The sequence below is a fragment of the Budorcas taxicolor genome, chromosome 2 (assembly GCF_023091745.1).
Source record: "Budorcas taxicolor isolate Tak-1 chromosome 2, Takin1.1, whole genome shotgun sequence".
Taxonomy (NCBI): domain Eukaryota; kingdom Metazoa; phylum Chordata; class Mammalia; order Artiodactyla; family Bovidae; genus Budorcas; species Budorcas taxicolor.
In genome coordinates, this window is record NC_068911.1 from 110705596 (window position 1) to 110720997 (window position 15402).

Below are 15402 nucleotides of genomic sequence, written 5' to 3' on the forward strand. Positions count from 1 at the left end.
TGCTAAGACACTTCAGTCATGTCCGACTCTATGTGACCCCATAGACGGCAGCCCCCAGGCTCTCCTGTCCCTGGGATTCTCCAGGCAAGAACACTGGAGTGGGTTGCCATTTCCTTTTCCGATGCATGATGAAAAGTGAAAGTGAAGTCACTCAGAAGGGACTATGGATAGTTTAAATTCCCCAGTAAATAAAAACTTAAAATTCAAAAGTGAATGTTCCAATGAATTGTAAAAAGGCTGATGGAAGAATCCTCTCACCAGGAACTGTTGCTTGATCTCTACAGTGGCTGTACATGTCCTGACATGTTAGGGATGATGCCTCACTTCTGACTTCTAAAAAAATCCCTGTACCAAACCAGGTAATGGGGTATGGTATCAGACCTAGCTATTTTAAAACTGTTTTCTGAGTTGGCCAAATATTTAGAAATAGTTCAAAAACCAATCATCCAGGAGTGTGTCTATTGTGTCCTGAAACAGTACTGTCTTTATTAAATATAATCAATTTGGGAGCCATAGTGGGTTGAATTATATCACCCAAAATGATATGCTATAGTCTTCTTCCAGTACCTCTGAATGTGACCTTACTTGGTTATAGGGATTTTTTAGATGCACTTAACTAAGAATAAGGTCATACTGGATTAAGGTGGGCCCTTAACTGGTATCCTTATAAAGATGGGAGACACACATCCAGAGGGAAAAAGGCCATATGAAAACCAAGGGAGATATTGGAACAATGCAGCTCTAAACCAAGAAACACCAAGTATTGCCAGCAACCACCAGAAGCCAGGAAGAAGTATGAAACAGATTATCTGTCACAGCCTTCAGAAAAAACATTGCCCCACCGACACCTTGGTTTCCAACTTTTTTTCTCCAGATCTGTAAGAAGAGTTCTGTTCTTTTAATTCTCTCAGTTTTTGGCACCTTTTTACATCAGGCTTAGGAAACAGAGGCACAAAGAAGTGGAGAAGGAAATGGTGACCCAAATTCAGTTTCTTGCCTGACCACTAACTCCAATAAATGGATATTGATGTTAAGAGATTTTATGTCCAATGTGCTTGGTATTAACAACCTGCTTATGTCAGCTTGAGGAACATATGATACTGTTTTCTATAAAAATCAGGCTTGCTCAGATCTTCTGGAAAGGGATACCCATGGGAATACTCTGTTTTACTAAAAATCAGTGACCACATGGGAGACCCAGTATCATGTGCTACCCCTGACCTTCGGCTTGAGACAAGATACTGGCTGAGATCTTGGACCTGAGATGCTAGGGAAATTTACTCAGTATCTAGTATGGCTTAGCCAAGTGTTTCCTAGAAAGAGCAGGGAACTTAGAGACATAGGCCTAAATTTGATTATTTACTTCTTAACTTTTTAAAAAGTGACCTTGTACTTGCTGAGGAAACTCTCTATACCTCATCAGTAATAGTAGGGTTTTGTAGGAGGTGAATTTAATGTCCTTTTCAATACTATGATTCAATGATTTTGTAAATGAATAATTTTCCTGAAATACTTAGAAAGAATCTGAGTGATGCAATTGGAATTAGCAGTTTACTCACCTGTAAACTGCCTTTTAAATAATTTTAATTAGTTCTTGTGGAATTATGAAGTTTATTTTATTGCTATTTTGTTATAAATGAACTCACCTCTTTCTCTTAGATGACTTTACTAAGAATAAAGGAAAAGGAAGCAATTTGAATTGCAAATTTCTAGCCCATCAAATATGAAATGAATATTTAAAGATGAACAATAAAATTAGGCTACATTTTTTTGAAAATGTTTCTGCTTGCTAAATTCAGAATTATACAGCCACGACCTTTAAAATAAAATACAGAGTTTTGAATAAATGCTGTAGCTGCAGATTATAGTTTCTGGAGAATCCTGCCTGAAGTGATATATGCCCATTCATCTTTCCTTTCAAGGAACAAAAAAGTCTTTCTCTTTAAGTCAGATAAGTATTCTAGAATGCTAAAATAATGCAAATGGCTCCTAGTCTTCCATGATAATATGGATTCTCCCTCAAAGGTTTATAATCTTTGATGCCCAGCCATGCTTGACTTGGCATTTGAAAATTGTCTAGTAGATTTGCATCAGAACATGATTAACTACTGGGGAGTCTGTAAAAAACTTTGAGCTGTTCTATTTTTATTTCTTTTCAGATCACATGCTATACTGAGTAGTCTATCCACAGCAGAATCAAAGGAAATGGAGCATAAGGTTCCCATAGCAAAATTTGATTTTGCTTGAGATATTATAATGCATATACATAGTATACATGGCAATTACTCCACAAGTTGGAACATGCATTAATGTTATGGAAACATTAATGGAAAATAACCTGAATTTTATAATATAAAAGTTTTGGGGGTGTTATCACATACATTGTATAATAAGGCAGAAAGGCAGCCATGTCCCTGGAAGTTTCACTGCCTCACCCACATTCATTAGCTAAGTAACTGAGGGCTCCTTTTCTTTCTGTGTATATTTTATTCTACTTCCTCAGATATAGTGCGAATCTATCTACATTGTAACAAAAATAAGAGAGAGGTGCAGGACATTTATAATCTACTGTAGACTCTGACACTCAACAGTGTTTGCCTAGTACTTTAAAATAAATATACACAGTAATGATTTTTGCCAGGTATATTCAGTATGAGAACATCTCCCACTAAATGAAACAATGACACTGTAATGAAGATTCCTGCTGTATAGAGTCCAGTGGTTAACAAAGGAACTTCATAGTTTAGAGCTTTGGTTCTCTAGAGCCGCACTACCTGGAGTTACCCAGCTCTGCCACTTACTAACTGTATGACCTCGAACAATTCACTTAATCTCTCTGTAGACTAAACGCCATAAAAGTTAAATGCGAATGATAAGAGGACCTTCCTCTGAGGAGTGAGCTAATACATGCAAGGCACTTAGACTAGTACCCTTAATATAATAGGCATTTGATAAATCATAGCTGTTATTATTAATGAGAGTTAAAAAATGGGTAACTAGAAGGGAAATTTGGGGGAAGGAGTAAAAGTACGCATCAACCACAAACACAAACATCCTAAGGAGCTATTGTATAAAATTCTACAACTGGATCTTGTAGTTGGAATAATTTTAGATTTCGGTGCCAAGTTTGAGATTCTTATTTTGTCTGACCAATCCAGAGCATGATAACTTGAATTTGGATTACCTGTATTTTGCACTCACAGCTAGCCCTTCTAGAGCCTGCTCTGTGGAACTCAGGCAGCATACAGAGGTTGAACTTTGAACTCCATTTCTTCCCTCTTAGTGAAGAAGCATGTGGATAAATATAAAGCTAAAAGGAGGGTCATCACCACTTTGAGAGACTCAAGAGTAAAATACAGTAGGACATGGTCATCTCATTGGTAGTACCTGTAACTGGTCACAGTCGGCAAAGGAGAAGAACAGTAGCATAGATTGAACAACGGATGGTATGGGTGCTGCAGAAGGGGGTCTGGAGTCCCCTGAAATAGCATAGGTCTCCTGTAAACTCAGAAGTACTTTGTATCCTAACCTAGTGGTCAACCTAGCAGAAAAGTACGTTGAAATGTTATCACATTTTTCTTTTCAGTTGCATTTTCTGATATTTTTATTGGGGTGTAGTTGTTTTAGTTGCAGAACACTGTGTGAGTTTTTGCTGTATAATGAAGTGAATCAGTTGTGTGTGTACATATATCCCTTCACTCTTGATCCTCCCCCATCACCTGCCCCCCACCATCCTACCCCTGTAGGTCATCACAGAGCACTGGGCTGAGCTCCTTGAGCTATATAGCAGGTTCCCAATAGTTCTCTGTTTTGTGCATGGTGGTGTATGTATGTCTATCTAAATCTACCAATTCATCCCTCCCTCTACTCCATCCCGTGTCCACACATCCGTTTTCTCTGTTTGTGTCTCTATTCCTGCCCTAGGTTCATCTGTGCCGTTTTGCCCCTTCAAACCTAGCCTTGTGAATGGACCCCAGCAAGCAGAAAAACCACCACCAGCAAGGCTGTTGTTCTCTCTCTTGCAATATGACAGTGGGGTGTCTTCCTTGAACCACCTACCCAATAGCTTGGTCAAGTGCAGCCTCATGACCTCCCTGCCCTTCCTTCTCTTCACTGATACATAACCTCAGCAGAAAGAAAAATGAACTTGTTGTTTTCATGCACTATTTTCTTCTTTATCATTTTTTGCTTTCCAAACTGCCCATGGCTGCTGCAAAAGATTGTATGGCTCTTCATAGATGTGGACCTGCTGTGTTTGTCACTACTTCTTTGTATCTGAGTAAAAGTGGAGGTGATCTTTGCCTTCTTTACATGTGTCAAAAAGGGAAGGGCAGCTTTTGGAATGCCAGGGCTAAAATTGTGTAAGACAAACCTTATGAAAAATCTTTTCTATCACCTGATTAGGGGAATTAATTTGGAAGTTGTCTAGATAATAAGGACACTGATATTCTTATTTTGAGCTGCAATTCCTAGAAACCCAAGCCCTGTGATCACAGGTGATTCCAAGAGAATGAGCTTCTTTTAGTGGAGAAGGATCAGAGAGACAAATGCATTACAGGAGCCATGTGGCCCAGCCACCCTCACTCATCGCAGTCATTCTACTGTGCAGGCTACAGTCCATGGGTTTGTAAAGAGTCAGACATGACTGAGCACACACACACATTCATATAGTAATACATTTTTAAATGTATTATGTTATATATACATAAATGTATAAGTAAATATATAAATACAAAATATAAATAAATGTATAAATGGGGTACAGAGTTCGGGGAATTACTTTTGCTTTAGTATCCTAAGTAAAATAATGTAAACTCACAGTTCTGGACATGGAAGATTCTATATATCACTAAGTTTGAGCATAATGAGAGATCTTAACATACAGTTATCAGATCAGAACATTTGTTGCTGTTGTTCAGTTACCAAGTCATGTCTGACTCTTTGCAACCCTATGGACTGCAGCATGCCAGCCTAACATGTCCCTCACCATCTCCCAAAATTTGCCCAAGTTCATGTCCATTGAATCGGTGATGCCATCCAAGCATCTCATCCTCTGTTGCCCTTTCTCCTCCTGCCCTCCATCTTTCCCAGCATCAGGGTCTTTTCCACTGAGTCAGTTGTTTGTATCAGGTGTGTTTTATCTTCAGGATTTAGACTTCTATTCATCACTGAGCATCATCATTAAAGTCTAATAGCTATCTCCTTTGTATTTTATTCCTCATGCATAACCTAATGCTAGACACATATTAGGCATTTAGTATTTTTTATCAATACAAGTGAGCAAATGAATACATGAATATAAAATTAGTGTTCTATTTATAAAAACTTTTCAGTGAGCAGATTAAAAATGAAAAAGTAAAAAAAAATCCAAACATATTGTGATTTTCTATTATACTTGATTTCTAAAGTTGGTATTATTTGATTTCTAGCAGAAAGAATACAAGGACTTCCCTGTAGCTCAATGGTAAATAATCTGCCTGTGATGTAGGAGACCAGGGTTCGATCCTTGGGTTACGAAGATCCTATGGAGAAGGGAATGGCAATCCACTCCAGTATTCTTGCCTGGAGAATTTCACGGACAGAGAAGCCTGGTGGGCTACAGTTTGTGGGGTCACAAAGATTCAGACATGACTGAGAGACTAACACACACAGAAAGAATACCTAAATGAAGAAAATGTAACATTATCTCCTGTTAGCAGAGCCGATCAGCTGCTCAGTTCTTTTGAATGTGAAAACATAGAGACCTAGACCCACCAGTAGAAGCCATAAGATGTGTGATCAGCAAAAACCCAGCATATTCTATTTTTATGTAGAAGAGAATTTAGAAACTGGTCTCTCAACTGTCCTCAGATATGTTAGAATTAAATAAACAAGCATATTTTCAACCGCTAAAGTTGCATGTATGCTGAAAGACTGTGGAAGGGAGACAGAACCAGAGTTAGAATTGGAAGCTTCTTGTTTTTATTATGTTATAAAAGTGGAAGTATTAGTCACTTAGTCATGTCTGACTCTTTGTGACCCCTTGGACTGTAGCCCTCCAGGATCCTCTGTCCATGGAATTCTCCAATCAAGAGTATTGGAGTGGATTGCCATTCCCTTCTCCTTCACAAATGTGAAAACTGAGGTTGAAAGGGGGCAGTCACATAATATATCCACACAACAGAGTACTCTTGCAGTTATTAAAGTAATAAAGAAGACTGAAGTTCATCACAGAAAAAGGCATTTACCAGAGGAAGCAAAAAATAAAACACTGTTTTGTATACACTTAAGCTAGAAGTACACAAAATCATGTTCATAAAAAAAGTATGTTTCTTTCTATTTTCAAGCATTCTTCTATGTAGGAGTTACCAAACATTTTTCATAAAGGGCTAGATAATGTATTTCAGCTTTGTATTCAAGAAGTCCCATACTCTCTCTTTGTAGCATGAAAGTAACCATCAGTTCAGTTCAGTCGCTCAGTCGTGTCCGACTCTTTGCGACCCCATGAATCGCAGCACGCCAGGCCACCCTGTCCATCACCAACTCCTGGAGTTCACCCAGACTCACGTCCATCGAGTCAGTGATGGCATCCAGCCATCTCATCCTCTGTTGTCCCCTTCTCCTCCTGCCCCCAATCTCTCCCAGCATCAGAGTCCTTTCCAATGAGTCAACACTTCACATGAGGTGGCCAAAGTACTGGAGTTTCAGCTTTAGCATCAGTTCTTCCAATGAACACCCAGGACTGATCTCCTTTAGGATGGACTGGTTGGATCTCCTTGCAGTCCAAGGGACTCTCAAGAGTCTTCTCCAACACCACAGTTCAAAAGCATCAATTCTTCGGTGCTTAGCTTTCTTCACAGTCCAACTCTCACATCCATACATGACCACTGGAAAAACCATAGCCTTGACTAGACAGACTTTTGTTGGCAAAGTAATGTCTCTGCTTTTCAATATGCCATCTAGGTTGGTCATAAAGTAACCATAGGCATTAATAGATGCTTTGGCATGGCTGTGCATGTGGTCATGCAAATAAGGCATGATTGGATTTGGTTCAATGGTCATAGTTCAACTGCCTATGCATCATTCTTTCAGCAAATGTTTATTTATTAAACAAGTGTTATGTTCCAGGCAGTTATATACTTAAATACAAATGTGAATAAGACTTGATCCTCACAGCCAACTATGTCTTTGTCCATGCTATGGTCATTGCCTTATGTTTTAATTAAAAAGTCATCTGTGAATTATTTTTCTCTTTATGTTGTTGACATCTTTCTCATTTATATAACCTGAAGGTCAAGCTTCTTCTTCCAATATGCCTTTAGAACTTAGGGAAGAAGGAAATGCAGATGAGTCAGGTATGTTTGAGCCTCTATGAATAACAATTTCCTGCTGAAAATAAATTCCCCTCATAATATAGGGTTAATATTATCACTTAGCTTTGCAAAGGAAGAAGGGAACTCAGTGTTTATGTTGAAATTTGCTTTCAAAGACAATAGAGTCAGTGAATTATGTAATCTTTGTGATCCTTTACAGAATATTCATGCTTGGTAAATCCCATTCTGTGTACTGTTATTGCTCACAGAGAGCTCAGGGGATATTGAGTAAATGCTGCTGGAGAGGAGATAAGACTTTAGAAAAGAAGAGCGCAAACAGAAATGCACACTTTTACAAAGAGCTGTATTGTGTGAGTGCTAATAAGAATGCAATCTGAGTTTAATCAGGAGGCCTTGTACAAGTAGGGTGAGTACAAATCGGAAACATCCTAATGGCTTTGCCAGAGGATGTTTTACACACTGGAACTTTGACAAAAATTCTTATCATATAATGTGAGTTTAGAAAATATTCAATGAGTATACACGATTATCTCTTGTGTCCTTAACTCAGTGATCTCTTAAAGTTGGAGGAAGGGAAAAAAATATTTTTTTTGCTTAGGAGATGGTCCAGTGGGAATTTAGAAATATAATTTATACTGAAATCAGAAAGAGAAAGATAAATACCATATGATATCATGATGTGTGAAATCTAAAATAGGGCACAGGTTGACTTATCTACAAAATGGAAACAGAGTCACAGACACAGAGAACAGACTTGTCATTGCCAAAGGGGAGGAGAAGTAGGGAAAGATGGATTGGGAATTTGGGATGAGCAGATGCAAACTATTATATGTAAAATGGGTGGACAGCAAGAGCCTGCTGTATCGCACAGGAGTTTACTCAGTATCCTGTGATAAACTATAATGGGAATGAATATGAAAAAGAATGTATATATGTATAACTGAATCACTTTGATATATACAGAAAAATTAACACTATATTTCAAATCAACTACGTTTCAGTAAAACAAATTTAAAAAAAGAAATATAGCTTATAGAATGCTGATCATGACTTTCCTTTGCCCCACATGGAAATTTTGCTAATTCTCCAGTTAAGATGAAACTGGGAGATGAAGGGAAGAAAAAAACCCTCAAAAATCCTTCTCATCCCACATAAAATAATCTGAAAAAATGTACAGTATATTATAGAAATACCTGCACTCAGAGGCACAACTGATTCTCAAAAGACAGCTTGCCTCTTAAGGGCAAGCTTAAGAGCCCTTCAAAGAGATTAAGAGATCCTGATTAAGCAGGATCAGCCTGCTGGTCCTATGAAGCTAGACATACATTTCTCCTCCTTAATGGGTTATACTTGCCATCTTGTATAATTCTCATATTGACAAGTTTATCTTTGGTCAGGGAACCCCTCCCTAGTCAGAGCTCACCACTCACTTTACAGTGTTATTTCTAAGGAGCAATGCAAAGAAAGGAAATCTGAACCTAATCATAAGCTTCCAGATTTGTGACCTCGGACATATCACTAAATATCTCTATGTCTTACTTTATCTCTAATAGTGGATAAAAATCATGCCTACTTTATAGAGTTCCTAGAGAAAAGAAAGGTAAAGCACTTGAATTACCTGACAATATCTTTTCATAAAAATTAGGAATTATTAATAAGAATGTAAATATCAATAAAATATATATGCATGAGTTGCAGTGTAAGTAACAATTCTGTCCTTATGCTTAATCTGAAATGAATTTCCATCCTTTTCCTGAATAGCAGAAGGCTAAGAAAACATTGTGTGTGCAAGCATGCTCAGTCATGCCTGACTCTTTGTGACCCTATGGACTGTAGCCCACCAAGCTCCTCTGGCCATGGGATTCTCCAGGCAAAAATACTGGAGTTGGTTGCCATGGCCTCCAACAGGGGATCTTCCCAACCCAGGGATCAAACCCACATCTCTTATGTCTTCTGCATTGGCAGACGGGTTCTTTACCACTAGTGCCACCTGGGAAGCCCCAAACGTCCATTTAGTGTTAATTAAAATCCCAATGGCTCAGATGGTAAAGAATCTGCCTGCATGTGGGATACCCGAGTTCCATCCTTGGGGTGGCAAGATCTGGAGAAGGGAATGGCAACCTACTCTAGTATTCTTGCCTGGAGAATCCCCATGTACAGAGGAGCCTGGTGGGCTACAGTCCATGGGGTCACACAGGTCAGACACAACTGAGTGACTAATATACACAATTATCATAAGACATGTTGGAAAAAATCATTGTTAAAAATAGTTGAGGTGGCACCACTTTCTGGTCATAACTGTTCTGCCAATTATTTATAACAACTGCCATTTTAATTCAGATTAACATATGATATCAAAAATTTCATAGGCCCCAGTGTGACAGTTGAACTTCTAGTAACCATAGCTTGAGCCAAGAACAGTATCAAAAGTTATTTTGACTATAGTAATGATTTTTTTAAAATGTATATGTGAAAAGCATTTGTGTACTTTTGAAAAGCTGTTAGTACACACATGTAGGACCAATTGTCATCTCTCTCTGTGTATGTGTTTCTGGAAAATTGATATAAATACGTCATTTCTAAAGGGGTCTTTGGGTGGAGACTATTGATTTCTGTCAATAAAGGAGTTACATTTATTTGCAGAAACTTTGTCTCTTTCAGATCATCAGGTTCAGTGCTGTGTCGATAACACTCCAATAACAAATAGCAATTTCAACATGAAGGATGTTTTGAAATACTTTCTTCTTTTCTATTTACTCCCTGCATGAGAGAACAATTCAAGTGTTTAAAATAATATATTTAAAATTATTTAGTAATTTGCCATTTAGGCCACCTTTAAACCATCAATAATTTTGGTCAGTGAAGCTGACTTTTTCCCATAAAAAGGTAATTTTAAAAAATTGTAAAGAACATCGTGTACTTTGGGAGAAAAATAAGCCTAAATCTTCCCCTTTTGACTACATTAAGCTTCTTCTAATCAGACACCCCATTTAATGTCTGCAAAATTTAGAGAGTGTCTTTAAGCATAAAATACACACACACCAACATAGAAAGCATGTCTTATTTCTGTTTCAAAGGAAAATTGTATTTACCTTATTACCTATCATCATAATACCTGTCTGAATTGTTGTTGCAAGTCATTCATCACCTTAGAAGTAAATAATTTTCTTGATGTGTTGTAGGAAAAAGACATCAATACAGAGAATGATGATGGTGTGATTATAGTAATTATCACATGAAACATAGGTAGTTACTACCATTTATTTGTGTTCTAATTCATTATAGAGGTAGTAAAAGTCACATTAGGGAAAATATACAAGATGAGCTAACATTAAGGAATTTTTGTTCACTGAAAATGAGAATAAAAGGCTTTGAAATAAATTTGATTTTTAATTTTTTCTAGCTATTCTCTAGCATAAATTTTAATTACCTATATATTATGGTTTTGAGAGAGATTAAAATAACTGTCAATTGGCAACAGTATTCTAGTCATCTAAAAAAATGAGAAAATAAGACAACAGATATTTAAAACATTCCATTTTCCCCAAAATTTAGAGTATTGTCTATTCAAAACCATTAACGCTAAAATCAAAAGGTTGAGAATCCATCCAAAAGCAGAAAAAAACTCCCAAGACACCAAAAGAGCCTAGTTCTACAGAAGGCATTATAAAAAATGCAAGCAGATATAGAATGTGGCTCTCTCTTTAATGTGGAACCCAAGTTTATCAATTATGTGAAGAACTGATTCCGGATGACTGACCAGGAGACTATTCAAAATTTCTAGCGGTAGAGGAAGTCTCTTAAAGGAAGTATTTTAAGTAGTAGAAATATTCCACCTTATTTATTTCTGTAAAGTTGATATATGGCTGCCCTTTTTATAATACAGAGTGAGAACTTTCCCTAAGGTGTCTGATAAATGTCTGATAAATGTTTTTGAGGTTTGATTGGCAAGACTGTGTTGTCCAAAGTGCTTGTTTAGTTTTTAGAGATGGGACTCTACCCTTTGCTTGCTTTTAAGTAAGTATGAAACAGTAGTCCACACTGCTATTTTAGTCAGACAAATGGAATGGTGGGGAGACAACAATATATATATGAAATAAACTCAGGATTTTAATAAAGACAGAAAGAAATAAATTCTTTGAGTTTAATTAACTTGCTTAATGGTATGTGTGTGTTTGGTGTGTATCAAAAATAGGGCTAGCAATGCTCACCATATAAGAATATAATGGAGATTAAATATCTCACTTGCCTAAAATATATGAGACGAAATCATAGGGGATTGATTTTTTTTTTAAACAGGTCGAAAACAGATCTCAGATATTTCACATGCACTTTTATAGTAGGTGTATGATAAATATTTTAAGAGATAAAGCAGAAATGAGAAACAAAGGAAGTTATAAAGAAAAAAGAATATACACGATATTAGAATTTTGTCCAATAAAAGCATTGTCCTGCTCAATTACTGTTCACCACTTTAGCTGATGACTTAGGCAACAAAAATTTATGTTCCTGAAATTTGACTTAAGGCATTGAAATCCCTAGAGATGCCTTCTAAACTGTGTAATATATTTATTAAAATTTAAGTGTGTAATGGATATTAGTGTTTTATAATCCTTTGAAAGTGCTAATTCATTCAGACTACATTTTGAGGACCACGGAAGAAGAAAATTATTTTGTAGGTAGCTAACTAATTAAAAAAAATAATACATTCCTTTCATTAAAAGATTCTAACAAAACTGAACTTTAAAATAGCTGTGTATAAAGAACACATGTATATAAATCAGATCATACTGGACAGCCCGTTCTGAAGAATGCATTTCAAACTAACATTCATCCCATGGATTCCTTTCCATTGATTTCAAAGAGAGCTATTTAATCTCTTATTTTTAATTTATGATAATTCTACGGATGAGTCAAAGTAAACTAATCAATCTCTCATTTTTGACTTTCATGAACAATGCAGCTATGAATATTTTGTGTATGTGTGCATACAGATATATATAAATGTTTGAATTTACATATATTTTATATATGGTACATATATTTATACACACTCATCAATTACATATTCAAGCACAAATATTGTTTTCATATAAGGGTAAGTCTTTATATATGATGAAAATTTAGGATTGAAAATGCCAGGCCAATGAGACATTTTATTTTAGTTAGCCAGATATAGCAAATTGCTCTTAAAGGTGTTATATTTATTTATACTTTCTCCAAAACAGTGTCTTTTATCCATATATTTACAAAAAGCTTCATAAATCATTTCTGGAGTATTTGCAAGTTTGACTTGTGAAAGAAAGCTTTTTAATTTATAGTAATTGAATATTAAGGAGTTAATCATCTTTAGGTGCATTTATTGCCTTTTAAACTTTTTGTCAATATTTTCTCTATATATTTTTGGGCTCATCTTTCTGTTAGGTTGTAAGGAGCCTGTTATCTTTTAAAATATATTTTTCTGTCAATGTGACCCGAAAAATGTTCATCATTTTTGTTCTTTCCTTTCTCTGTACTGCTTTTTATTATGCCAGCTTTTTTGAAAATTTTATGTAGTGAAATCTGTCAATATTTTTAAAGATTTATAACACATATATATATATATGTCCTTTCACTTTCTAATATTTTATGTATGTCTTTATATTTAAATCTTTGTTCTTTCTGGAATTTATTTTATTGAGGTCAGTGAACAATGGTTTATTTATTACCTAATGGCTGAAAGTTAACACCCAAACTTAGTGAACAATATACTCTCTCCTTGTCAAATTGAAGTACTCGCTTTCTTACAGTCTGATTGTCCTTATGTCTCGGGTATATTTAAACTTTGAGAATGTATTTCCCAGTGATATATTCTAGTCTTGCACTTACATCTTTCTATTGTGATTGTGATTGTTTTCCTGTACATTTCACTATTTTTCCCTGTGCAATTCTCCTGACTATTGAAATTTTCTTCTTCTAGTTACATTTTAAAGTATTTTGACACATTACAAACTTAACACAGAAAGAGAGATAGACAAACGTTTGCAAACGCATTGGAATTTTCATTGAGCATACACTAAATTTATTGATTAGGGAGAACTGATGTGATATAAAATTGAATTTCGATATCCAAGAACCATACCATGTATTTATACCTTCTTGCTTTGGCAGAGTTCTGCAAATTTATTTATATGTATTTTGCATAGTTTACATAAAGTGATTTTCTAGATTTATTTTTGCTATTGCTCTTGTGAGTGGGATATTTTTTAAGCTGCTTTTTCTAGTCTGTTATTATTTGATTAGTATAAAAACATTTTTATGTTGATTTTTAATTTTGCCACTATTTTGAAATTCCTTAGTATTTCTAATTTCTAATAACTTTTTAAGTGGCCTCTCCTAGGTTTTTTATTTTTGCTATTGTTTTCAACATATTATGCATTAAATACTTTATATCTTTATTTATTGACATTATCAAATAATTCCAGAATAACATCAGGAAAAGCAGATAACTGTAACTTAAACCTAACTTTGATGGCAAGACTTTTAGATTTCACCGGTAAACAGAATATGTATGGACTGGTAGAATATGTTATATGTGTTTTATCAAGATACACAATTCATCAACTCCTCATTTCTTACATTTAAAAAAATTAGTAAGCATTTATTACAACTTTCCACATGCATTTTCCCCATAACTTTTAGGGGATAATAACCAAATTTCTAATTAAATTACTGATGTACCTCTAACGGTTATATTCTACTGTTATTTTAATATATTGCTGAAATTAACTTGCTAATATTGTTTAGAATTTTTGAACATATTAATAAGGAAGGGGGAGATATTTATAATTTTCTTCCTGAATCCTACCTTCTTCTCTTAATGCTATTATTATGATTTTGTAAGAAAGATTAGTAAATATTTCTCTGTAAATATAGCAATGGTTTCCAACCCTGGCTGCACATTAGAATTTTAAAAACCATGAACATTTAAAAATTACTGAAACCTGGGTCCTGCCCCAGATCATTTACGTAGAAGTAGGGATATCAGTGATTTCAATATAATAGTCTCAAATTTCTTCTCTTTTTACCTTGTATCGACCATGAATGCTACCTTAACTCATTCTCTCCAGTTGAGCAGATTAAGGGACATGGCAGCAATCAGTAGCTGAACCAAATATCTTCCATCTTTCTGTGGACTGGAATTAGGAAAGGTTACTCAAAGTATTGGCCATTGGGACTTTTATAAGGTGTCTTCTGTATACAGAACAGTTAATAACATTAGAGTATTAGGACCTTGATGAGATAGCAGAGCCTGCTCTCTGAATATCTGGTTCTGAATCCATTTTTTCTCAGCCACCTGTTTGTCTTGACCCTCCCTGGTGGCTCAGGCTATAAAGAATCTGCGTGCAATGTAGGAGATGCAAGAGATGCAAGTTCAACCCCTGGGTCAGGAAGATCTCCTGGAGAAGGGAATGGCAACCCACTCTGGTGTTCTTGCCTGGAAAATCCCATGGGCAGAGGAGCCTGGCAGGCTATAGTCCATGGGGTCTCAAAGTGTTGAACATGATTGAGTGACTAACACTTTCACTTTTTTTCTGTATTATTCTGTATTTTTTCTGTATTCTATCATTTTTTTCTGTATTCCTTTATTAACTATTAATTAGTCTCTTTCATAGAATGCAATTGGTCTTTCATGCTTAGATTTACTCTCTCTAATAACAAATATACTATCCTTCAAGAGCTTCTTACTCACTGTCCTTATGTTCTATTTCCCTGTTCATATTACAAAGTTCCTTCCCATTGGGACTCAGAATTCATCACTCAAGGACAACCTCTTACCCAATCATTGTTCCTGGTTCTAATAAAGCCCCTATTTTTTGGGTAGGGACAGGAAAACCAAGCTCTTGCATAACTCACAACTTCCCTTATTCTGGCAAAAGCGCTGTCATTTGGTTAAGAGCCGACTTCAGATTTTTAGAAAAAGCATAGCCAAATAAACTCACCATTCTTAATATCCATTGTCAGTCTGCAAAACACAAATCTCTAGGGCCATCCGCCTATTTGTGTATTCACATTCCCACATGCTCTAAAGGTCTCTGCCAAACTCACA